Source organism: Ovis canadensis, chromosome 18, assembly GCF_042477335.2.
Source record: "Ovis canadensis isolate MfBH-ARS-UI-01 breed Bighorn chromosome 18, ARS-UI_OviCan_v2, whole genome shotgun sequence".
NCBI classification, from domain to species: Eukaryota; Metazoa; Chordata; class Mammalia; order Artiodactyla; family Bovidae; genus Ovis; species Ovis canadensis.
In genome coordinates this window covers 25,884,415-25,891,654 of record NC_091262.1, presented here as the reverse complement: position 1 = coordinate 25,891,654, position 7,240 = coordinate 25,884,415, and the positions used below count along the sequence as shown (strand labels likewise).

Here is a 7,240-nt window from a genome sequence, read left to right as displayed (position 1 = left end):
TGACTGAAAGAGGCAAGGAATTGGATCAGTGCCCTGCAGAAGAGTGAATGTCCTCTGAGTGTTGGGCAAGGAGATACCAGTCCTGCTTGTTAAGCACTTGTCTCCTTTCCCCAGTTCAAAGTCTACTGAAGAAATCTAGTAATTAACCAAGGTTTCCTTCCGTCCTTTCTTCTCTTTCTGCATCTCCCCACCTCTCTCTCTCGGGTAGTAAACAGGCACTAACTTGGCCAAGAGTCTGAAAGAAAGGTAATTTATAAATCTCAAGGGAAACTGGAAGAATCCACTTCTCGAAAAGCCGCTTACCCCTGGCTGACTTGTGATCCTGTGCACCGAGAGGGGAGTACAAGGCAGCCAGGGGTGTGCTACAGATGCGCTCTGTCCCAGGTTGTACTCCTATCAAACATTCTTACATGTAAGTACCTAGGAGAGGTCCTGGAGAAGATGGAAGAGAAATGAACAATTGCCTGGGGAAAGCCCTTGATGGGAGAAGGAGGAGTGTCAGGCAGGTGGTCACAGCTAGGGTGATTGGAAAACTGGGGCCCCGTCAGAGGGATCTGAGCCATGTGAGATGCTGGGAGGCTGTGGGAGGGATTCTTGGTCCTCTGAGCTCTCAGGTGGTAGGAGAAAGTTAGAGCTTTTGAAATCTTGAAGTACAGAGTACAAAATTGCAGGCAGAGTGTGGGAACTGGTGGTGCCTTAGTGTAAGAGCCATGGATGGATCAAGCTTGTTTAACCCTTTGAAGTAAAAGAGATCTCCATTGCCTGCTAAGTGATGTTGAGTAAGTATTTTAATGTCTGTGATGTTTCTTCATTTATAGAAGGGGGAAAGTAACCCCTGACACACAGTAGTGTATGAGACTTATGTAAGCTAATCAGTGAAATTGTGGAGCTCAGCCTCTGACCCTGTCCAGTAATCAGAATAAGCATTTAGAAGGGAGAGGATAGTCCCTATTCCTTCATTTACATGTTTACATTCTGGAATATGTTGCATCCTAGTGTATTCTTGCAGGTGGATCCAGAAAAATAAATCATTTCTTCAACCTTCAAGATCACATAAGTATATATATTTTCTTTTCAATATAATAATTTGATGTTAAGATCAAATGATACAAAATATTTTTGTGGCTTGTGTTCCCTCCTTGCCTGTAAATATTCTTATATTAGCAAATCATCTTCAAAAACATAATCTTTAGTGGCAGCATAGTAGTTTTTTGAATTAACATCCTATAGTTTACTTGAAAAATTATATTGCTTCTGATTAAAGAAGATAGTGAAGGTTCTAGTCATTCTTATTATGCTGAAGCTCCAATATGTTGGCCATCTGATGTGAAGAGCTGACTCATTGCAAAAGACCCCGATGCTAGAAAAGATTGAAAGGGGGTGACAGAGGATGAGATGGTTGGGTGATATTACTGACTCAATGGACATGAGTTTGAGCACACTTTGAGAGAAGGTGAAGGACAGTGAAGCCTGGTCTGCTGCAGTCCATGGGGTTGCAAAGAGTCAGACATGACTGACTGGGCACATGTATGAGTGACAGGTGCTAGAAAACTCTAAAGGAAGGTCATGATGGAGCTTCTTGCTCATTTATCAGATAAAGCCAAAGAATGATTCCATTTATAAATGCCAGTTTAATCATAATGATCTTGGTTTTCTCACACTTAAGGATTTTTTTCTTCTCATTTATTATCTTATCCAGTTTCACTTCTCTCTTTGCCACTAGAGTAACCAAAATTTCAAGAAGAATTCTGTTGGCATAAAAAATGATAAATAACTTGCTACTTAAGTGAACTGTGGTGTTCACTTAACTTTGAACATTTCCTAGAGAGAGATTTACTTCTCTTAATTATACTAAAGTATAAATTACCAAAATAACTCCTGTTCTATTGTTAAAGCATAGGAAAACATCCCTTAATTCTCAATTTAATTGGAAGGCAAATGACTCAGGGGCATTGAGACCTGTCGTTTCCTTCTCTGGTGCCAAGGTGGTGTAACCTCATCATTGAACTGAATGAAACCCTATAGACCTACTATGGAATGAAAAGGACACAATTGCTGCTTTTGGGTTGTTCATAATCTGGTTGAAAGTCATGGAGGAAGGTGTCTACATAAACTAGGTATTGAAATCTCCATCTGAGAGGTATTTGGGGACATAAAAAATGAGTGCATCCTATAAATGATTGCCATTTAAAAATATAGTCAGGGATGGCTGTGACTAGGTTGAGCCAAAGGGAGATATATTGAAAGGTATAAAAGTCTCCTGTGGGAGAGAATCTCCCCAGGTGTCTACATCTATTTCTCTCCAGTGGGGGTGGGTGGAGGTGTCTCTTATTGTTACTCTATGAACCCAGCATCTCCAACCTTCTTTTCTACATACCAGTTCACGTGCTTTTCAGCACATGTGGCAGAATGTGGCTGCTCCAGGACTCCTGGCAGATTCTCTCTGTTCTGATGCCACAGAAATCAGATAACATTGATCTCAATTCCAGGTGGCAGGGACAGGATGGCTCAGCTCAATCAATGGCTCCTGGTCAGCTTCTCTCCCAGTCAGCTCTGACCAGTGAGAGGCACATACCCAGGACTGTAGGGCCCATCCTTAAAGTTCAGAAAGCAAGGGCAGTTCACACTTTCCGGTGCCCTCAACAATACAATGAACAAAGTTGTATTTAGTTCTTGTCCCTGATGATGAGATGAAGTAATGACACCTAGCAGGCATTCTGTACGTTTTTGTACCTCACCCTCCTTCCAGCCCCTCCCTAAAGCTGTAGATGCCCCCCGACCGTCACTCTCTGGCAAGTGCCAGAACTAAGTGGCCAGTGAGGTTCACGGGGACCCTGGAGAGGTGGGTGGGGCCAATTTATGCAACGTCTGGAAGATCATGGTTATGACCATACTTTGGCAAAGGCTAAGGCTAGAGTTTTCTAGGAACAGTGTGAAATCTCTGGCATGTTTTGGTAAGCAAAATGGAATGAAATTTGTGTTTCTAACTGATTGCTGTGGAGCAAGAGGGGAAGACTGTCTAATCGCGTTGGACCAGAGCTCCCCCTCTCTCTGCGACAGGGGCCTGCAAGTCATTCCAGTGGTTGGGTTTCTGGCATTTCCTAACACTCTCTAAACATCTGGCACATAAGCCCAAACTGCTGGATGCATAAACCGCATCTTCCCCTCATTCAAGACTGCTTTCACACATACTCCACAAAAAAAGAGGCCAACGTGTCCAGCCACACCCAGCCGCGTCTGCCTCTCCATCATGCTGGGAGAATGGGGTACCCGCGTGCTTTGGTACCCTTCTGGCAGTCAGTGCCAGGCTGCACCAAAAGATGCTGGCAAGAGACAGAGGCACAGATATAGAGAACAAACAGGACTGCCAGCGAGGGAGGGGGAGGGGCGAATTGGGAGACTGGGATTGACATATGTAAAGTTCTATGTGTAAGATAGATGAGTAATGAGAACTTACCGTGTAGCACAGAGAACTCTACTCAGCGCTCTGTGGTGACCTAAATGGGAAGAAAATCTAAAAAAAGAGGGGGTATATGTAGACACGTAGCTTATTCACTTTGCTGGACAGCAGAAATGAAGACAACATTGTAAAGCAACTCTCCGACCATATTTTTTTAAAAAAAAATGTAGATGTGCTGAACACTGTAGAACACCAACCTCATGGCAGCTGTGCAGAAAAAGGACAAGAGAAGGAGAAAGCAGATCCCCACCTGGAGAGCACAAATTATGACAGAGAGTGGGAGCCTATTAAAGGCTGAATTGTATCTCCCCAGAATCATATGTTGAAGCCGTGATTCCCATTTCCTCAGAATGTTTGGACATAAGTCCTTTAAAGAGGTGACTAAGGTAAACTAAAGTCTTTAGAGTATGCCTTCTTTCAATATGACTGGTGTCCTGAAAAGAAGAGGAAGCCTGGGCACTCAGAGAGACAACAGACACCACCGTGCACGCGCCAAGGGAGGACCACGGGAAGCAGAGGAGGCAGACGTCCGCAAACCTCAGAGAAGCCACATCTACCAAAGCCTGATCTTGGACCACCGGCCTCCTGAATTATGGGAAAAAAAACCAGTCTGTTGTTTAAGGCACCCACTTTGTGATATTTAGTTATGACATTCCAAGCAAGCTAATATAGCTAATTCTTATCTTGGCTACAGGAAGAGCTAATTCCTATTAGCTATTTCCTAAGCTATAGGGAAAGGGAAAGGGAAAAAGGCCAAGGGGCTGACGTGAGCCAGGAAAGATAAAGACAAAGACTTTGACCTCACTCAGTGTCTCTGGTGGCTCAGAGGTTAAAACATCTGCCCTCAATGCAGGAGACCTGGGTTTGATCCCTGGGTTGGGAAGATTCCCCTGGAGAAGGAAATGGCACCCCACTCCAGTATTCTTGCCTGGAGAATCCCATGGACGGAGGAGCCTGATGGGCTACAGTCCACAGGGTCGCAAAGAGTCAGACACGACTGAGCGACTTCACTTTCACTTTCAGTGTGGCAGTCACAGTGCGTCGACCGCATTCTTCCAGTTCTTTTCCTATGGGAGCACTGGGCTTCCTTGCCCCTTAGAAGATAGTGGTGGTCATTTGCCTTACTCTAGTCAATGAAATGCGAGTGAAGGTGCCGTGTGCCGTATCCAGACAGAGATTTTCAGAGGCCAGGACTCACCACACTCTGCCTTCTCCTCCACCATGTTGGTGGGCAGTCTCTCCAGCGGGGGCTGCTCTGTTAGCCTGGGTTAAAAAGAGCAGTGGCTGGTGGTTTAATGGCTCAGTGATGTCCAACTCTTGCGACCCCGTGGACTGTGGCCCGCCAGGCTCCTCTGTCCATGGGATTCTCCAGGTAAGAATACCGGAGTGGGTTGCCATTTCCTTCTCCTTAAAAGAGCGGGATGATGGCACTAGAGGTCCCAGTGAACCCATGATAGACGTGTCATGTGGAAGAGAAATGAGCCTTTGAAAAATGATTAACATAGTATAACTTCTCTTTTTTAGAAAAAAAGTATTTAAAAAATGTTGGCTGTGCCCCATGGCATTTGGGAATTTATCTCCCCAACCAGGGACTGAACCTGTACTTCCTGCAATGGAAGCGCAGAACTTCAACCGCTGGACCTCCAAGGCAGTCCTAACCTGACCAGTTTGAATAATACATTTGGACAACTGAGTTCCTCCACTCAGGTTTGTGAGGAAGCAGAAAAGAGCAGGTGCTGAGAAATTGTATAAAACCCTCAGAAGCTATGACATAGATGTGAGCAATGCTTGTCCAGGGGCCTGGATGAGATAAGTGGGCATTTGACAGCTGAAATCACACAAGAATTGTTACTCTCTGTATGCTACTTGCAAACACAACCTTTGTCTATGTGTAGATAATGTTGTCCATTCATTATATGTCTTATGACAAAACTATGATACACAATATTTGTCTGTTTCAGTTACTTCAGGAGTGCTTGGACAAGAGTGGAAGGACCAAACTTGAAGTGTTCCCTGAGCCTCATGACCAGTGAACATGCATGCGAAATTTCACTCGGATAGCATAAAATGATCAACATGAAATGAATAAAATATAGAAGCAATTATGAGAAAAAAATACACCAAACCTAATGTCAATCCTGCGAATGCAGCTGAAGATAGCCCCTGTTTCTAGGCAGCTTGGCCTGTCCAGTGAGAAGGAAAAGCTTGTTAACGGTTTTTCGAACAAGAAAGAAATCTAAGTTTGGATGCAAATGAACCTGGATTCAAATATGAGCATCTTCACTAACTCATTCTGTGTTTTTGGACTAGTTAGTTATCTTAGTCTCAGTTCCCTTGTCAAAGAAACAAAGATAAAACATTGATATCACAAGCTACCTACACAAGTAAATCAAATGGTTAGTGTGAAGCCTCAGTACTGTCCGGTTCAGCTGAAACTGGTTTCTTCCCTTCTTTCCTCCTTCCCTCCCTCCTTTCTTTCCTCTTAACTGCACAAAGCAAAATGCTTGGGAGAAATGCCTCTCAGAGCCGTGAAAGATGGGGCCCTCTTGGGTTGTGATTCAATTTTTTCAAGCACATCCATGCTCCTCTCATCCTCTCCATCATCATCTTTCAGTTCTAATATGAAGAAGACTCTCTCCTGGGGTCACTTTGATAAGTTCGTAATACATTATTTAAGAATATCCTGAGCATGCCAACATTCTGGGTTATGTTCCTATCCTGTTTTTAAAGGAAATAATTTATGAAAACCCTGAGGAATCTGCTGGCACAGTGACTCCTCAATGGAGCAAGCTGCATTATTTCATTCCTACAGTGTTCCTCTACCATCATCTCCAGCACAATGCCATTTTATTGCCTTTTCAGGTACAGAGTGCTGCTCAAGTATCCAATGTAAAGCTTCCCATCTCAGGCAGAAATGACCTTTGAGCTCTGTGCTACATACTAAAGGAGAGACTTTAACAGAGCAATGATATTAGCTCACACAAACGATTTCTATTTATTTTGAAAGGCTACTCTTGGAAGTATGGATTCACAATGATTCTATACATCTTTCTCAAATGCGGAATGAATAAGTGGCAGATGACATTCAATAAATTCACTGTTCCCTTAAAATGTTAAGAAAGGCCCAAATCAGAGACAGGCACCTAGTATATAACTTGTGGTAACCTGATGGCCTCAGTGACGGCAGCCTGGTGAATCAGAGACCCACCCGTGTGTGTGATCCCCACGAGACTGTCTCTAGCTGTTCCGTTTCCAAGGTTGCTGGGCCTGATAAGAGAGACAGGGCTACTGGGAGGACTTCAGATGCACATGACATTTTTGATTCATTCTTTGAATTGTCAAGAGTCCCTGGGTCACTGCTTTCTAATCTGGCAAGAGGTATTGAAGAGAAGGAATAAAAAGTAAAACCTTTAGAAAATTGAGAGAGGCAATAGAAAAAAAAATCCTTTGTGAAAAAATAAAGACCTGTGTGTCAGAAATGTGTCAGAACATTATTTAATGAGGATCATTTCAATAGAGGCTTAGATTTTATTCTGTATCAAATTAGTTTGTTTTAAGCATCCTTATGTCCTGAGAATGATGGTTGGTGTCTTGTGCAGCTGAGTTTGATTTGTGATTCATCCAAACTAAGTTTGGGAGCTCTCCTGTGGAAACAAGTTGTTAGAAAGACTTTCTTCTTTCCCTTGATGGTTTTAGAACTGAAAATCTCCTCCACGGATCAGTGGTCCAACTTTCATCCCTGGTCTATGGGGATGTGAACTCAAACAACCCAGATTCTAA

The 7,240-nt window shown here is 43.5% G+C and overlaps 1 long non-coding RNA gene across 1 annotated transcript; it reads left to right on the top strand.

Moving 5' to 3' along the window:
* The first annotated feature begins 202 nt into the window (after window positions 1–202).
* LOC138423252 (uncharacterized) lies at window positions 203–6,939 on the top strand. The gene is made up of 2 exons (XR_011250199.1): window positions 203–412; window positions 5,422–6,939. It is a non-coding gene; the product is annotated as an uncharacterized lncRNA (long non-coding RNA).
* The last annotated feature ends 301 nt before the right edge of the window (window positions 6,940–7,240 follow it).